General features: G+C 43.9%; 1 protein-coding gene across 12 annotated transcripts in view; it reads left to right on the forward strand.

Annotated features, from left to right (window-relative positions):
- The window catches only part of SLC8A3 (solute carrier family 8 member A3), a 146632-nt gene that overhangs the window by 22742 nt on the left and 105758 nt on the right, over positions 1-18132 (forward strand). The gene's annotated exons all lie outside the window — the stretch shown is intronic.

Below are 18132 nucleotides of genomic sequence, written 5' to 3' on the forward strand. Positions count from 1 at the left end.
CCATAGACTATTTTATAGTATGAGGCTTGCCCTCATACTATAAAATAGTGAATTGAGTCAGGACAGCTTAGATACTGGAAGGTATCTTGGAGAAGCAGAGCTCCCAGGGCAGTGGCTACTGGTCTCTAGTCACAGATTTAAGCTCCAAAATCTTGCTAAGCAATGAAGGAGAAGCATCCTAGGAATTGTGGGAGAAAATCTATCTTCTGTGTGGTCATCTCTTTTCACAGTCCAAGACTCTCCTGAAGTACTTTTTGGATTACTGCCCCATTCAGTCCTTCAGAAACTGTGGATATTACACTTCTGCTGCCTCTATTACCCTAAGGCCTCTGCCCATTGAACACCCTCACAGATTGGATGTTCTGTCCTTTTTCCAGGTGGATATCTTTAAAAGGGAAAGCAGAATGACTTTCCCCAGGATCTGTAGCTTATGAGAAAGTAGATTTTCCAGGGTGGCCTAGAAGGTGGAGATGAGAAATGGGAACTGCCTCTGAATGACTGCATATATCCACAAGTAAAAGCAGTGGCAGGAGATGATGTGAAGAATAAAAGGAGCATATAGGAAGTGGGGGGAGGGGCAGGGTCCAACTGTTTCAAGAACCTCCTAATTACACCTTCAGTGGGAAATGAAACCATGCAAACTCTAGAAGAGGAGGAAGAAGGAACTCATGGAAAAGCGGGGGCCATAGAAGCTAGGGAGAGGTGTCCTAGAAGTGCTTCTGCCTAGGTCCAGCCATGAGACAGAGCTCAAAAAGAGCTGGGCACTGCTGGTGACAGAGCTGAGTGACCTAGGGGGACTCTGCCCCTGTTCTTACTCAATCCTTTCCTAATACGTGACCTTGGACAGGTTATTTTGTGGTTCTGGAACTAAACTTTCTCATATGCAAAGTGGGAATAACAATACTTTCCTTGACTGGAGACAGGGTCAGACCTTTTTGCGGTTCCTTCCAGCTCTAAGATTTTCTGAACCATAGTCACAAGCACACAGTGTAGGTCACATTTGCACTAGCCAAAAATGGATCAGGGGATATTGTCTCCTGAAGGGAAATGGCCATTGACAAATTGATTTATTAGAGCTCTGTTTAGTCATTTTGCTGGGAAGGATAATCATTTGTTAATGTAAGTAGAAACTTGTGCCTTCCAGAGAATACTATCCATTTATATGTGCTCTGGGGAGAGTGTTTATACATACGAATGAAGGACAGGGCTTCACTGGGAAAACAAACTCCATGGAATTTCAAGCAATTATGGCAATGTCAGTATGGAAGAAGTTATGGTAAAGCTTCATTAAATGACATTAAGACCACAAAATTTGCCACGATTTGACAGACTTGTGGTTCTTCTGATTCAATGCCCTTTCTACCCATGGCACGGAAAGGCCATTTTTCAGAGATCAGAGGCTTACTTCATTCTATTAATTTCCTCGTTCTATTAATAATCAATTATACACCTAGGATTTCTGAATATGACTAAACCCTCCTCAAGCTCATTTGCATTTTCAGTTTGTATAATACCTTGGTATAAATGAGCCTCACAAATTATCACTTCTGGGTGATACTCATTCTAAATGTATGTCAACCTCCAGAAGTTTGAGATTCTGGTCTAGATGTACTAAGGTTTGGCAAACAAATCTACGTTCCCATCCATCCCTTTCATTTATTTTTTAGATTTCATTCATTGCAGAATAATGAGTCCAAAACCCGCTCGTCTGTTCTCACACTGCACCCTATTCTTGTCATTTTAAATTGCAATTTTACAATGAGAGGCAATATTATGGAGCAGAAAAATCATGGGCTCTAAGTACACTGCATTAGGATTCTGGCTCCACTACTGACTTGACAACGTAGTTTGGGGAAATTTTATTAACCTATGAAATCATTTACTCATTTGCAAAATGAGGATAATAATATTTCTCTTGCAGGGCCATTATGATGATTCAAGGTATTATATGCAGTGTACCTGGTACATGGTATATTCTCAGTAAACAAGACTCTTAATGGTAATATTGATGAATTAACAATATTCTTCAGAAGACATTGTTGAGTTGTTTAGGTTACTTGGCTCTGTGTGATCCTGTGTAACGAGCATACTAGTTTTGGATTACTCTGAAGATTACTAACCTAAACTTATAAAATATCAGAGCTAGAAAGGACCTTAGAATATCTTCTGGAGTCATGCTTCTCAAATTTTAATGTGTTATTCAGTCATTCAGGGATTTCACTGAAGGGCAGATTGGGATCTAGAAGGTCTAGAGGAGGGCTTGAGGCTCTGCATTTCTAACAAGCTCTGGATGCTGCTGGACCCAACTTGGAGGTGAAAGGTTCTGAAGCACTTAACCAAACCAGGAGACCCAGCAAAGAAGTGGTTCTTCATCCGGGTGCGGTGGCTCACGCCTGTAATCCCAGCACTTTGGGAGGCTGAGGCGGGCAGATCACGAGGTCAAGAGATAGAGACCATCCTGGCCATGGGGAAACCCCGTCTCTACTAAAAATACAAAAATTAGCTGGGCGTGGTGGCGGGTGCCCGTGGTCCCAGCTCCTCAGGAGGCTGAGGATGGAGAATCGCTTGAACCCAGGAGGCGGAAGTTGCAGTGAGCAGAGATCGCGCCACTACACTCCAGCCTGGCGACAGAGCAAGACTTTTGTCTCAAAAAAAAAAAAAAAAAGTGGTTTTTCAAACAACTTGCTTAATTGACTAATGATTGCTTGCTTTTTAATTCCAACTTCCAACACCAACTTAGCAAGAACCTAGAGGCTGTGCTAATTGCCATTCCAGTCTGGAAACCGAGATGGACACCTTCAGGGTACTTGGACAAAGTTGTGTCATACTTGGAACAACTCCTCTTTCTAACCTCTCCCTCTTTGTGTAGCTTTATTTGCCTACAAAGCCGGGTAGCAATGAAAATCTGCCCTCACTATACTCCCCTAAATATAATCAAGTCAAGGCCAGGCCTGTGTTCTCTCAATAATACAGGATCCACGAATTCACGTGTTTGGTTTTATGCTTTGCTTCTTTAAAGGTGCTTTTAGCAGCATGGAAGAATAGAAAAGCATGAGCTTTGGAATATGAAAGCAGATATTAATCCATCACTCACCCATAACTTTATACAAGTCACATCACTTGTCTGAGTACCAGATTTTTGTTGGACAACAGAAATAATATCCTCTATCCTTCAAGGGAATATCAAATATAAATATGAAAAAATACACAGCACTTTGTCACAGAAGGTGCTCAGTCATTCAACAAACATTTGTGAAATATTTGCAATGTACTAGGTACATTACTAAGCACTGGGGTTAAATCAGTGAATAAGACAAGCTGACATTTCAGCTCTCAAGGATCTTAGTGTCAAGTGGAAAGGATCGAAGAGTACAGATAAGTCAAAGAACATGGGAGAAGGGGTATGGTTGAGATAGATTAAATAAAGGAGCAATGAGAGCTCCCTGAAATGTGTGTGGTACCACTAAAGTTTCTAAATTAACCTTCGCTAAAGACATAGTAGTGACAGAGGTGAAGTGGGGATAGATATGTGATTAATTTCCATCCATATTACAATAAACCCTTGACACTTAAGAGGGATATTATTGAGGTCTTCATGATCTGGAAGAATCTTCACCTCTCTAATCATCACTATCATGGCTTCTTGAGATTTACGGCCTTTAAGACTGTAGCATACAATAACAGAACATCACAGAGGTATGGGTTCTGCTTGCACACTAATTTCACTCATTAAATAAGCAACTGGCTCCTACACCCCAGCTCTCAGCACGCCTTTGCAAAATAACAGATTATTGCAGCTCTTGGACCTTTGAGGTCTCTGGGAATAGTCAAAGCCACAGATGTCAAATATGTAAATGCCAAGATCTACTATAATTAAATAGCACAGGCCTCCTTCAAAGAAAAAGAGCATATTGGCTATGCTGCACATTCTCTAACCAAATCAGAATGTTAAAGCTTAGAGGTATCTGACTTCCCATTCTGTAAATTATGAAGATGAAATTCAGAAAGGGAAAGTAACTTATCCAAGTTACTTTCACGTGACTAGCTATGATAGAAAGATAGTTAGGGTTGGAAAGGACTTCAGAAGCTGCCAATTGAGTGTTGTCTCCACCCTTTCCCATCTTAGATTTCTCCATTTTATTTTTATCCATCAATAACATGTTAACTTTGGAAAGCATATGGCAATTCTTGGGTAAAAGATGCTCTGGAAGTGTGAGTCCAGGAGTACAATGTGACTAATGTCTTAACTAAGAATAATAATATATTATGGACTATTTTTAGTCTCTTGATTCACCTTAAACTGTTCAGGAAGGAAAATATTGAGCCCACGGAAAATTTTTTAAAAGCCTTTATCTGAATTGAGAAAAGGTGATAGGCATAGTTGGAACATCTTTTAGGCAGTGCTGGTGAACTGCAGACTTGGCCTTGTTCCATAAAATAATAAAATTTTTCAAAATGATGCAGCCCATTCCCTTCCAGGGATACTTTTTCTGTAATGTCTTAACCCCAAGAAATCTTTCTGTGAAAATCTATAAAAATCTGGAGCGTTCCAGGATACAATTTGCACATTCTCCAATTTAACTAAAACACAAACTTTTTTTTCCTTTTTCTTTGGCTTAGGAAGGTTTTAAGATAGTCTCTTTCTGGCCACAGGAGATGATTTGCTTCTAGAATACCCTTTCTGTGCTTGAGAGAGTCACAGGCTGCAAGCTCAGGGAGGGTGAGAGTCAGGTAGAGGTAATGACATCTCTCCCTTACCCAACATCCCTCATTCCCTTTCCTTCTGCCTTCTTTACTACTACCAGTAGTAAAAACCCTTCTTCTCTTTAGGTAGATAGTCAGTCACTAGAACTGAGGCTTCCTGAAACTCTCAGTGGAGCTGTTTACTTGGCACAGATTTGTCCTGAAAAGGGACTCCATTTCTGAGCCAGTTGTTGAATGGAGATACTTAGCATAACAGTGGGGCATTTCCGTAGGATTGTTGATTGTTCAGCCACAATTGCCCACTTTCCAGGCCCAAAGGAATAATTGAAGGCCATATAGATTTTTTAGTAGAAGCTTTTGCTATTGTATCCAGAAGGATGCCAGGTCCTGATGAAATGCCTTTTTTTTTTTTCTCTGTCTCCTTTTCCTTCTTAATTACTGAGACTGTCAAAGAATATGTCAAAGCACGACATATTCCAATTCCAGGAACCATAAAGCACCCCAAGTTCTGTGGAGACCCTATCATGTCTGCAAAACTCTCCCGAAAGTCCAGAGCCCTCCTGGTTAACTTGTTTTAGGGACTAGGCATGCGATATCCCCTGGCAACACAGGATCAGCAATTCTCCTTCTACCTAACTCAGTCCCACACCATGTGCGGCAGGGCATCCAGTGCTCCTGCCCTGGTCTGCTCATGTCGGTTTGCTCTCCAGAATAATAATTCCTCAATATCCACAAGAGATTGATTCCAGAAGTACTCTGAGGATACCAAAATCCTCAGATGCTCATGTACCTCGTATAAAATGGCATCCTATTTGGCATATGACCTAGGCATATTCTCTCCCACATACTTTATTTATTTATTTAGAAATGGAGTCTCATTCTGTTGCCCAGACTGGAATGCAGTGGCGTCAAGCAATTCTCCTGCCTCAGCCTCCCAAGTAGCTGGGACTACAGGTGCGTGCCACCACACCCAGCTAATTTTTGTATTTTTAGTAGAGATGGGGTTTTTGCCATGTTGTCCAGGTTGATCTCAGACTCCTGACTTCAGGTGATCCATCCATCTCAGCCTCTCAAAGAGCTGGGATTACAGACGTCAGCCACCCCACCTGGTCCCTCATTGTTGGTGTTTAAAAGAGGAACTAAGCTGTGCTTCCAGAACCTAGTGTGAAAGTTTCAAAACCTGGCATAGAGCCAGTGGCATGTAATTGTTAGTTGAAGAAAGAGAGCTCCTTGATCTGTAAATAGAGCACGGCCCCATATTTAAATTCTGCACATTCTAGAAGCATTTTTCAAGAATTGAACGCTTTGAGAATTTTGCTAAATAACCATGGAGGAAAGCACTAGACAAATATTTTCAGGTGGCGTGATACTTATCATTCATAGGAATTATATTTCCACTCCTACCACTTACTGGGGATCCAAGTAAGAAATTTCCTGGATAAGTAGAGGAGAATTTAAAGTTGAATGTGGTGGAACTTATTATGGAAAAATGTGTTTTTCTGAAAACTAGATATGTGTATATGTTTAAGCTCAGCTGTCACTTTGGAACCATCCTTACTTTTCCTAGCTAAGGATTAGCATGCATAGGTGCAATTTGAATAACCCTGCCCGGACCCAATTCAGTTACCTTTTGGTGGCTTAGGGTTCATGAAGAAGCAGTTATTTGCAGCGTGTATAGAAAACACTCTATTGTAGGTTCTTTAGTTGGTATTTTGAAAATAAGTGACATGTAAATTGTAACTTAATATTCAGAATATGTCTGCAAAACAAATTGTAGATTATGGATGACTACTACTGCCATCTTCTCCATAGCCAGACTGTTTGGTCTTGATTTGTCAACCTTTTAGATTTCTCCTCCTGTATTCCGTGTGACCTTCACTGACCCCGCTACCATCTCCAAACCTCTTTCTGAGTTGTGGGGATACAGGTGTATTCTGCCTCCATCACAAGGGCTAACTGTGCCCTGGCTGCAGTTCCTCATTTATGGTCACGTTATTTCTGTCCTTACATTCTACTTTGTGTTTGTATACTGTTTTCTTACACTTGCTGTCTCTTCTGAACATTCTCTGCTGCATCCGCTCTTTCTCTGTCTGCGCTCTAGGTGCTGCAGGGGCTAGTGCTGGGTTTTCTTCCATTCCTCCTTGCACTCAATGCCTCCCTTCTCAATTCCTTTTGTCATGTCTCCCCTTTAAATCTTAACCCACTCTGGATAGTCCTTTCCTTCACACTGTCAGCATCTGCACTTGGGTTGCTTGCTGTCTACTCTCTGATCTGTGACTTCTTTGTGTGATCAAGAAGCTGCCGTGAAAGTATCCCTTAAGGAAGCCTGTCATTTGGCCAGAAAGAACTAGCTTCATGATAGCACCAAGAAGATTGATAGCTTCCAGGAAACAAACCACTCATGGTGGTGCTCTTTTTGCCTTCACTATGAACTGTTTGTCTGCCCGTATGTGAAGACAAGGGAGTTTAATTGTAAGGATGCAGCACAGACTGGGACTGGTATCAGAAAGCCATCCGGACTGAGGTGGCTCTAGGGACCACTTCCTCTCTGATGTTCTCCCTCCTGGGTGACATGCTTTCTGTCTCCTGGCATCTCCACTTCTCTCTGTGGGCTTCTTCTTTGCTATTTGCAGCTTGCAATAGTATCTCACAGACCCAAAGCCCTAGCTCATGCCTCCTCTCTGCGTATATACTTTCTGCTGCTACCCACAAAGCTCATTTTATTCTTCTAGTTTAAATTTTCCAGAGAAGAAATCTGATTGTTTTTTTCAACCTGGTCATGTCAGAGACCACTGATCACATATGAGTTAGTTGCCCTGTGTCAAGCACCCCCTTCTCCCACCCTTCTCCCCTCCCCTATCTAGTCTGTCATAACTGAATGATGGAGTAGGAAAATGAAATTGCCATGGGAATTCCATGATAAGCTATCTAATCAGTTTTATCTATAAGTGGTAGACAGCATCACTCAGAAAGGAGTCCCAGGTGAGACAGGTACCTGTCAACTCCAAACTAGCACATGTTCTAAGGTCTGCAGCACCCCAGAGAGAGCACTGATTTGATGGTGGCCTGTACTGGGACAATAGGCTGGAGAATGGGAGAAATAGCCACTTTGGAGACCCCAGCCTTGTCAAACGCATCAAGCCGACCATAGACTCTACAGCCAAGATTCAGCTGGCTTCTGCTCAGATCAACAGAAAACAATCCGAGTGAATGAAGTCAGTAGCACATATCTCAAGGCCACCAGGGTCATTTCTCCCCCCTTACTTTTTCTTGTCTGTCATCTCCAGGACATTAGTGCCAGAAGATAATCTTCTGTCATTTTCAGGTACACTATTTGGGTACTGAGTCACTTTCAAAGCCTCTTCTGGGTTTGGATTTCCAGAGCAGCCTGTGCTGTTAAGCAAGACAGAAAGCTTCCCTGCCACTCATGCCTCCAGGGATAGAATGACAGCAGTCCCGAGACTCTCCCTCCCCACCCCTTTCCTGCTGGACAGCTGATATGCTGGACTTAGCCAGAGCTAGCAGGCACCCCCTCTTTATCCTAGGAGCTGCAAGCTTCATGCCTTTCCAGGAACTCCCCGGAAGCTGGAGTATCCTCATCTACAGGTGGCACAGCGTGTGGCTCTATCGGGTGCTCATGTACCAGGGCAAAGGACTGGGGTGGAAAATAGGGACCCTCCTTTTATATCAGTTCCAGTCAATGAGTAGTGGCCATCCAGGGGGCCATACTGGAAAGGACTTGTGAGGGTATATCTGGGCTCAGCTACAGATGTGAGAAGAAAAGGCCAAATATTTGTCAGTCCTAGTCCTGGAATTCAAGATAGAAAGAACTGTGTGGAGTAAAGAATCCAGGAGTCTCCATTTCACTGAGATGCATACAATGAAGTTGTTGTCACTATTTCTTCAATACTGGGCCAATCCTAATAAGAAAATTCTTTCCGAGTCACTCTTCTTTATCTTACATATAACACAAAAGCTTTTTCTATTCCCTGGAAGAATCCACAGGGACAAAAATTCTTGTTGGACATGTGAAGCAGGTAATTTCCTGTTCAGACTGGAATCTTCCAGAACCTCTGCTAACTCAGTGAGTTTCATACACTGGTTCTCAAGCCAGCTCCCACCACAGGCCTTTTTCATTGTCTGCCCCTCCCCATAGAACCCATGTTTTAGATTAGCAGCTGATAATTGGATTTCTATATTTTTTTCATAAAATACAACAAAAGGTAACTAGCGACACTATGATGAGTTAATGTAATTATAACCAAAGCAGAGAGAAACAACATTTTAATTAACCTGTGTGGACTGTTGGAAGAATACAGACTTTCTATTTTGGGGGTTGACTAGAGAGAGAAATGAACACAGCCAAAGGCTGACTGTCAGAGGACATTCAACTGATGTAAAATGCTTTGAAAATACTGGGCACTCATTGTTCAAAATTGTTTCTAATGATGGTAACTCCGTAGGGAGATCAGAACATTCTGGAAAGAAGGGGCACAGCTTTGGTTACCTGGGCCTTACCCCTGTCATTCAGGCCTCTGAGAAAACTTACTGTTGTTGTTGCTATGTTTCTTACATAATAAAACTTCTAATATTCATATAAAAACATAGAATTGCACTTTTAAAAATACAAGGATTTTGTCATACCCTTAGGGTTACTATGATCACTTGACTCAGAGTCTAAGAAATATTAAGTAATTTACCTGAGAAGACAGAGTTTTTAAGGATATCAAAACCTTGATCTTCTAATACCACATATTCTCACTCACATGGTGGGGCTCAAAATATTGAGCTCAAAAAAGCAGAGAGTAGAATTGTATTTATTAGAGAATGGGAAGGAAGAGGGGGGAGAGAGAGAGGTTGGTTAATGGATACAATGTGAAGTTATGCAAGAGGAATAAGTTCTGGTGTTTTGTAGCATTATAGAGTGAATACAGTTAACAGTAATTTAGTGTATATTCTAAAATAGTCAGAAGACAGGATTTGAATGTTCACAAAGAAATGATAAATATTTGACTGGGTGTGGTGGCTCATGCCTGTAATCCCAGCATTTTGGGAGGCCAAGGTGGGTGGATGGCTTGAGGTCGGGAGTTCCAGAATAGCCTGACCAATGGTAAAACCCTGTCTCTATTAAAAATACAAAAAATTAGGCTGGCACAGTAGCGCACACCTGTAGTCCTAACTACTTAAGAGGCTGAGGCAAGAGACTCGCTTGAATCTGGGAAACAGAGGTTTCAGTGAGCCAAGATCATGCCACTGCACTCCAGCCTGGGTGACAGAGTAAGACTCTGTCTCAAAAAATAAATAAATAAAAATAAAATAAATGGTAAATATTTAAGGTGACAGATATGCTAATTACCCTGATTTGATCATTACACTTTGTGTACATGTGTTAAAATATCTCTGTATCCATATAGATGTATAATTATTATGTGTCAAATAAAAATAAAAGGAAAAAATCATTTCAGTGTACCTACAAAACACAAATTATGTAGTCATTAAGAATGTTTTAGCCAGGTGTGGTGGCTCACACGTGTAATCTCAGCACCTTGGGAGCCTGAGGCGGGCGGATTGTGAGGTCAAGAGACCGAGGCCATCCTGGTCAACTTGGTGAAACCCTGTCTCTACTAAAAATAGAAAAATTAGCTGGGCATGGTGGTGCATGCCTGTAGTCCCAGCTACTCAGGAGGCTGAAGCAAGAGAATTGCCTGAACCTGGAAAGCAGAGTTTGCAGTAAGCCAAAATTACACTGCTGCACTCCAGCCTGGGCAACAGAGTGAGACACCATCTCAAAAACAGGAAAAAAAAAAAAAGAATGTTTTAAATTATATCTAAGGGTGTGATAAAATTACAGTGTAAGATTATGTTTGAAAATGTGCAATAAAAAGTAATAGATACAGTTGAGAAAAAGTGCAAACAACTGAGTCCTAAGTAGACTAGACCTTTCCTACTGCAGAATACTTCTCTGGCCTGTTGCTTTGAGGGATTTTGCAACCAGCCATGGCGAATGGTTAGCAGAGGCAGCCGCTGTGGCATGTGCAATGGCTTTGGGAGCCGTCTATGTTGTTCAGCTGGCTGTGGAGTGGAAGGGCTGCATGTTGTATTAATGCATTAAGATCCTCGAAGAGTGGTTTCTTTGGGGAAGTGGGACTGACGGTCTGGATGGTGAAAAGACAACATTTAACCTTTTATTTTATACTTTGTGCTGTTTTTAAATTTTTAACATGAGCATGCATTTCTTTAATAATAACAATACAAAAAAAATTTAGCCCTAGCTCTTTTGATTCTAAACTGCACATTCTATCGTGTTACATATTTTAGCATGAGAATAAGGTTATGAAGCTGAAAGTAGCAGGCTTCCTTTCCCTCAAATGGAGGAAGCTAAGAATGCATTCCACATTTCTTCCTTAAGGAGGTGCCTTCTTTCCTTTTACCACAGGGGCAGCTAGGCCCAGGGGATTTGGCAAGGGCCAAATAAAGTCCTTAATGCCCAGCTCAGAAATTTGGATTCACCATCCTTGACTGCTGGCTCCGAACCACCCTTGAGGATTCTTGTTTGTGTCACTTCATCCCCAGGAATTACTGACAGATGCTGCTTCGGCCTTCTGCCTGGGGTACAGGGCAAGGCTGGCTCAAGACCATGTGTTCAGATCAGGGAGCCTCCTTTGATTCCGTGTCCATGGTGTCCCAGGGCAGCCAGGATCAAGGGCTAGAAGGGGCAATAAGATGAAAGCAGGAGGGGCTCAGCTGCGGCGCCTGGAGAGCCTATGCCAGCCCTCCTGACCAAGGAGGCCAGAAGCAACAGGAGAGCGGAGGCAGCGAGGTGAGTGCCCATCACTCAGTGTACAATCAGCAGACATTTGGGGAGCTCATACTGTGGACTGAGCACAGGGAAGAAAGGCATAGTCCCTGTCCTCAGGGAGGTCACAGTCATTGGGGACGACGTGCACATGTGCTAGCTGCTATAGAAGGGGGAACCACTGAGGGCTGTGGCCACACAGAGGCAATACCCACTCCTTGGTTTTTTCAAACAAGGAGGTGGGGGGCTTCAGTTTGGTGTCATTAGAAGTGACTTGCACACCCGCCTCCTCCAGTCAATTTTGAAAGACTTGTTAAGCAGCAATGATGAATTAACTTCAGCTTGTGGGGCGCACACAGATGGAAGCAGAAGGTGGCCTCAGGAGTAGGTTCAACTCCATGCAAGCTGTATCCTTAGACCAGAGCAACACCCGATTCTTCCCCATTTCTAGTAAAGATGTCTCACACACCACTGGGACACAGTTTATGCCAGCTGAATGAATGAACGAATGAATGAGTGAATTCATGGCACCTCTTCTGCTTGTGTGCCACACCGGGTTGCAGCAAGCCCAGGGACACCTGGGACTGGAATGTGGATCTCAGGTATAAGGACCAGGGAGCACCCACCGTTCTGCATTCTTCGGCCCTTCCTCCACTCCCATCCCAGTTTTAGCAAGATCCACAGAGCCCTCTGAGCACTGCCAACCCTGAGCCTCTGCAGAGCCTGACCCCTGCCCAGTCACCAGCTCTTCAGAGGGTGTTTCTGTACTGCTCAGCTACCTCTGAGCCTGGGCTGCCTTTGATGCTCAGGAGACACTCTGTAATTCAATTAAAGCTTCTCCCCAGGGAGCATGTAATTATGTCCTATCTGGGCCTTGTAATGACAACCCCCTGCCACTGCACAGGGAGTTGCCCTGCTCAGCTGCCCAGAACCTTTCCCTGGGAGGGAACTAATCTGCTTAGCCCAGATTGGACGCAGTTCTGTGCAGCACTTTCTTGAATGCCACTGAAATAAGTCCTCATTGGCAGAATGGACCCGCTTTGGGGAAAGTGAGGGCCCTCTCAGTCCTGCTCTGCTTTTGCCTTACAGATCCATCTGCCCAGGATTGTCCTTGGATATGTGGGAGGCCGAGGGAGCTTCCTTTTCTTCTCATGGCTAAATCCCTTGGTCACCCCAGTTCTCCTGGGTGATTAGAAGGGAGAGGGAAAAAACAAAACTAAAGGTGTGTTTTTTTTTTTTTTTTTTTTTTTCCATTTTCTGTGCTGTCTTCTGGGGAGAGGGTATGAGACTGATTGACAGAGCAGGCACACTTTCCCCACAAATTCATCATTTGAATTTCTCAGGTAAGATGCTCAAATTTCTCTGGTAAGCGCTCAGATTTCTCTGGTAAGATGCTCATGAATTGGTGGGGGTGTAGGGAGGGGGTGGGAAGTGTGCCTGCCCTGTCTGAGCTTTGGGAGAAGTTGCCTTCATTCTCTGCATGATTTTCTTTGCTCCTTTGGGTTTCATTTCTGTGCAACGTAGTCTGACAGGGACACTGCTCAGGGAGGAGGTATTGCTGCCTACGTCCTATGCCACTGGGAGCAAAGAGCCCAGGTTTACTTGAGCCCTCCTTTCGAGGCACCCAAATGCTTCCTTTTTTGTTTTTTTTTCTTATGGGAGATCTGCCCCAAAGCGCCACTGGCAAGCTGTACGGAGTTGAATAGTGGCCTTCCTCCATCCAAATGTATGCCTACTCCAAACCACAGGATACGACCTTGTTAGGGCTTTTGCAGGTGTGACAATTAATAGTTATGATGAGGTTGTGCTAGATTAGGGTGAGCCCTAGATCCTATGGCTGATATCCTTACAAGAAGTCCATGTGATGACAAAGACAGAGAATGGAACTCCAAGGTTTGCTAGAAGACAGGAGAAGCTTGGAGAAAGGCATGCAACAGATTCTCCCCTCAGATCTCTAGAGGTAATCAGTCCTGCTGATACCTTGATTTTGGACTTCTGCCATCCAGACCTGTTGGGGAGAATACATTTCTATTGTTTTTAGCTACCGCGTTTGTGGCGATTTGCCACAGCAGCCACAGGAAACGAATCCATGCCATCTGCACAGCGCCTACTCCAGCCTTCCATAGCGAGTCAAGGGCTTCACAATTATCGCCAGAGGACTGAGAAGAGCGACCTCTGTGCTGCCTGTCCCTCAGGACTCTGTCCCATAGCTCTCAGGGCAGGAGCAGGCCAGAGCTCTTTCAACAACTTTGTTATATAGGGGCTCCAGCTGTAACCCTTTTGAATTCCTGTTTGCAAGTAGATAAGGGTCAAAAAATGAATGGCCACTTTCTCTAAGCCACGGAACTCAATCTGTTTACTTTATTACAGCTGTTATAATGAACTTTACTTCTTTTAATCTCCTTAGTGCTGATTCCTTGATAGTTTTTTTGTTTTGTTTTTTTGAGACAGAGTCTTGCACTGTCACCGGCGAGATCTCGACTCACTGCAACCTTCGCCTCCCAGGTTCAAGTGATTCTTCTGCCTCAGCCTCCTGAGTAGCTGGGATTAGAGGTGCCTGCTACCACAGCTGGCTATTTTTTGTATTTTTAGTAGATAAGGGGTTCCACCATGTTGGCCAGGCTGGTCTTGAACTCCTGACCTTGTGATCAACCCACACTGGCCTCCAAAAGTGGTGGGATTACAGGCGTGAGCTACCAAACTTGGCCAGATAGTTCTTTTTTTTTTTTTTTTTTTTTTTGAGATGGAGTCTCTGTCGCCCAGGCTGGAGTGCAGTGGCGTGATCTCAGCTCATTGCAACCTCTGCCTCCCAGATTCTTGCAATTCTCCTGCCTCAGCCTCCCCAGTAGCTGGGACTACAGGCACACACCGCCATGCTAGGCTAATTTTTTTTTTGTATTTTAATAGAGATAGTATTTCACCATGTTGCCCAGGCTGGTCTCAAACTCCTGAGCTCAGGCAATCCACCCATCTTGGCCTCCTGAAGTGCTGGGATTACAGGCATGAGCTACTGCACCCCGCCGGCCAGATAATTCTTAAACAACTTCCCAGAGGTTCTAGCCTAGGCAGGAACAGCCATGAGCTGCATTGCTCATTTCTGCTTTTTGACCCTTTCAATTCTTGAACTCTAGGCCATGGAAAATAAGGCCCCACTGTGTCATTACTAGTCATGACTAGGGGGACATGTGACTAGGGGACAAAAAAGGGACTATTCTCCACATCCCGCCTCCCTCTGGAGTTCCTCAGCGCCTTAAAGCTTGTCCTGACCTGCAGATGTGTTACCTGCTTATCCCGAAACATAGATATGTCACCTGCTTTCCGCTGCAAAGAAAGGCAGGCCTGGCTGAGGCACGACTGAAAATGTCACGGCTAACCGAAGGGCAGCCGAGGGCATGGCTGTCCGTGATGAGAGGAGAGCAGCACTGATAGGAGGGCAGGAGCCAGTGAGTTAATGTCAGGGAGCTGGAAGACAGAAGTTTGCCTCATCATTGGCACAATAAAATCACCAATAACATACATCTACATTTAGCCCTTCCTCCTCTCCTGTCCCAGTTTCAGCACGATCCACAGAGCCTGCTGAGCACTGGCAACCTGAGCCTCTCCACAGCCTGACCCCTGCCAGGGTACCAGCTCTTCAGAGGTGTTTCTGTGCAATAACGGAAGTGGGAAAGCAGTGATGTGAGTGGAAGCCCATATACCCACAGGGAGTCACAGAGCCGCATGGTTAGATACGTGGCCCTGTTATCACACAGGCTGATTTGGAGTCCCAGCTACTTGTTGGTGACCTGACTGAGAGGAAGTTATCTAACCTTTCACTTTACTCATTTATGTAACATGGCTAATAATAGCACCTACCTTATAGGGTTATTGTGAGGATTGAATACAATTATGCAATATAGACACAGTTAGCATAGTGCCTAGTCTAAATTCTGCACCAGGGGTATGATGTGCTGGTTATTAGTTAAGTAATTAGTATCCTGGACATGTCACAGCCATTTGACCTATCTGGGCCAGCGTTTTGCTCAGGTTCCCCCATCAGTAATTGTATTCACTCCCCAATCCCAAGATTAGCTTTCAGGAGGAAACAGTTGATCTAAAGATAGAAAGTCAGCATACTGTCTGGAGGAAGGTAGAAGGGAAATGTCATTATCTGGGTTTTCTTTGACGATGTCAGGGAACATGACAGGCTGCTCCCCAAAGAGAGAGCAGCCCCAGGCCAGGGCAGAAGGTGACCTTGAGGTTGACTCCTCTGCATCCTGATGTGGACTTTATTGGACTTGTTTTGGAGATGAAGGAAAAGAAAGAAGGAATGCAGAAAGCGAAGGAGAATAAAAGAAGTGGGAGGAAGAAGGGCTGGGAGGAGGATGGGCAAAGTCTTTCTGGTCTCAAGGATAATTACATGTGAAATCACTTGCCAGTGGGACTCCGGGGCTGGAGCAGCTGGAATAATTACAGTACAGGCTGCAGAGCGCTCTTGGGCATGTCTCTGAGCAGCCTGTAGGCAGTAGTGAGGCCTCTCTCGCTAGACCTGTCTCCCATACCCCATAGTACACGCACCATCCACCCTGGGGCCTGTTGATGATCAAGACGCTTAAACAGAACAATTACAGCTTCAGAGTGGGACCATATCTCTGGGCTCCTGTGATGAAAACCACAAGCCTGTCAGGCCGGGACTGCTTCACATGGAGGGCCCTGCTCTTAATGGCCCAGTGATCTGGAGCAAGCCCTGCAGCTCTCCCATAGTGCTGTGGATGCTGCTGCCTCTCCCCACGCACCCCCAGAAGAGGAAGTTCAGTAACTAAGAAATCAACTCTGCTCCAGCTTGATTCTGGTTTTCCCAATTAGGGACTTATACCTTTCTTTTTTATCCCTATATTTGGAGATGAGTCACCCTTGCCTTCATTTTACCTAAGCAAGGCAGTTTCCTGTCACCTAATGAAGTGCCAAAAAATACTGCTATTCATTTAATACTTACTGTGTGCCAGGAGCTCCAGCAGGTGCCTGACATTTGTGATGTATGACCCTGACACTAAGCCTGCAGTGGTGTGACCCCAGCCCTGACCACTCTGCCTGTGCTTCCCTTTTCACAACACAGCTTGCCACTAAATCCACGTCAGGAATTTCAAGGTCAGGCTTGAGTTGTGCAGAGCCCTTAACTGAAATTTGCCATGGTTGAGGTATGATTGCAATCACTGGCGTAGCCCTTCCTAGCTTTACACACCTACTTGTATTCTCACCCTGATCACGACCCCACTCGCATCCCTGCCCGTTTTAGAAGTTCTTTCCTGTGGAACACTCTGCTGCTGCCATGCTCTGGTCACAGACCAGCCCTGGTCTAACCACTGGTTAAGCTTTGTGCTTGCACATAGCTGGTTGAATCGTATGTATTGCTCTTTGTGTACATCAAAAATATAATAATCATAGCGGCAATCCTCTGTGTTTCATTCAACACCAGGGACCCAGCATTCTTACCTTGTCCCTTTGTGAACCCTGCTGCTCTCAAATCTCCACTAGCTATTTCCTGAGCAGAAGGAGATAAAAGGCTGGCTCACACCCACATGTTTTTACTGGTTACAGTTACTGCCACCACTCAAGGCTGAAGAGACTCCCTTTGTGTTAGGGCTAAAATCTTAGTCATCGTATCTGAATGTCTTCTGTATTCCCTTCCCCAAAGGAAAAATATACCCTCTTCTGCCAACCCTCTCCCATGCCAGCCAAACAAGCAAGCAATCAAACAACAAAGAAAAGGTGATATTACAGATGCTGCTCAGCCTATGATGGGCTTATATTCTGATAAACCCTTTGTAAGTTACAAATACTATAAGTCAAAAATGTATTTATTTCACTTAACCCACAGAACATGATAGCTTAGCCTAGCCTACCTTGATCATGCTCAGAACACTTCTATTAGCCTACAGGTGGACAGAAACATCTAACACAAAGCCTATTTTATAATAAAGTGTTGAATATCTCATATAATTTATTGAATATTGTACTGAAAGTGAAAAACCGAATGGTTTTCTGGATACTCAAAGTATAGTTTCTACTGAATGCATATCACTTTTGCACCATTATAAAGCTGAAAAATGATCAGTCGAACCATCCTGAGTCAGGAATGTTCTCTGTACATGGTATAAAGGAGGAAAGCATCAGCTTTGGAGGCATCAGCTTCTGCTACACCTTGACCATATGTATTCATTTTCTATTGCTGCGTAACGAATTACTAGAAACAACACATTTATTTTTAAGTTTTCATTAGTCAGGAGTCCAGGCACAATTTAGCGGCAGCTAAGGTGTCAGCTAGGGCTACTGTCTTATCTGAAGCATGGGGGTGGGGATTCCAAGATCAGGTGGTTGTTGGCAAAATAATTTTCTTGCAGCTATAGAACTCATGGCTTGCCTCTTCAAGGACACAGGGAGAGAGAATCTCTCACCTCTTTTAAAGGGTTCACCTGATTAGGTCAGGTCCACTCAGGACAGTTTCCCCTGAAGTCAAGACTTAAAAGTCAGCTGATTAGGGACCCTAATTATATCTGCAAAATCCCTTCACCTTTGCCATGTAACATAATCGTGGCATATAATCATTACCATGTTCATAGTTCTCACTCACACCTGAGGGAGGCGATTATATA

Source organism: Saimiri boliviensis, chromosome 2, assembly GCF_048565385.1.
Source record: "Saimiri boliviensis isolate mSaiBol1 chromosome 2, mSaiBol1.pri, whole genome shotgun sequence".
NCBI classification, from domain to species: Eukaryota; Metazoa; Chordata; class Mammalia; order Primates; family Cebidae; genus Saimiri; species Saimiri boliviensis.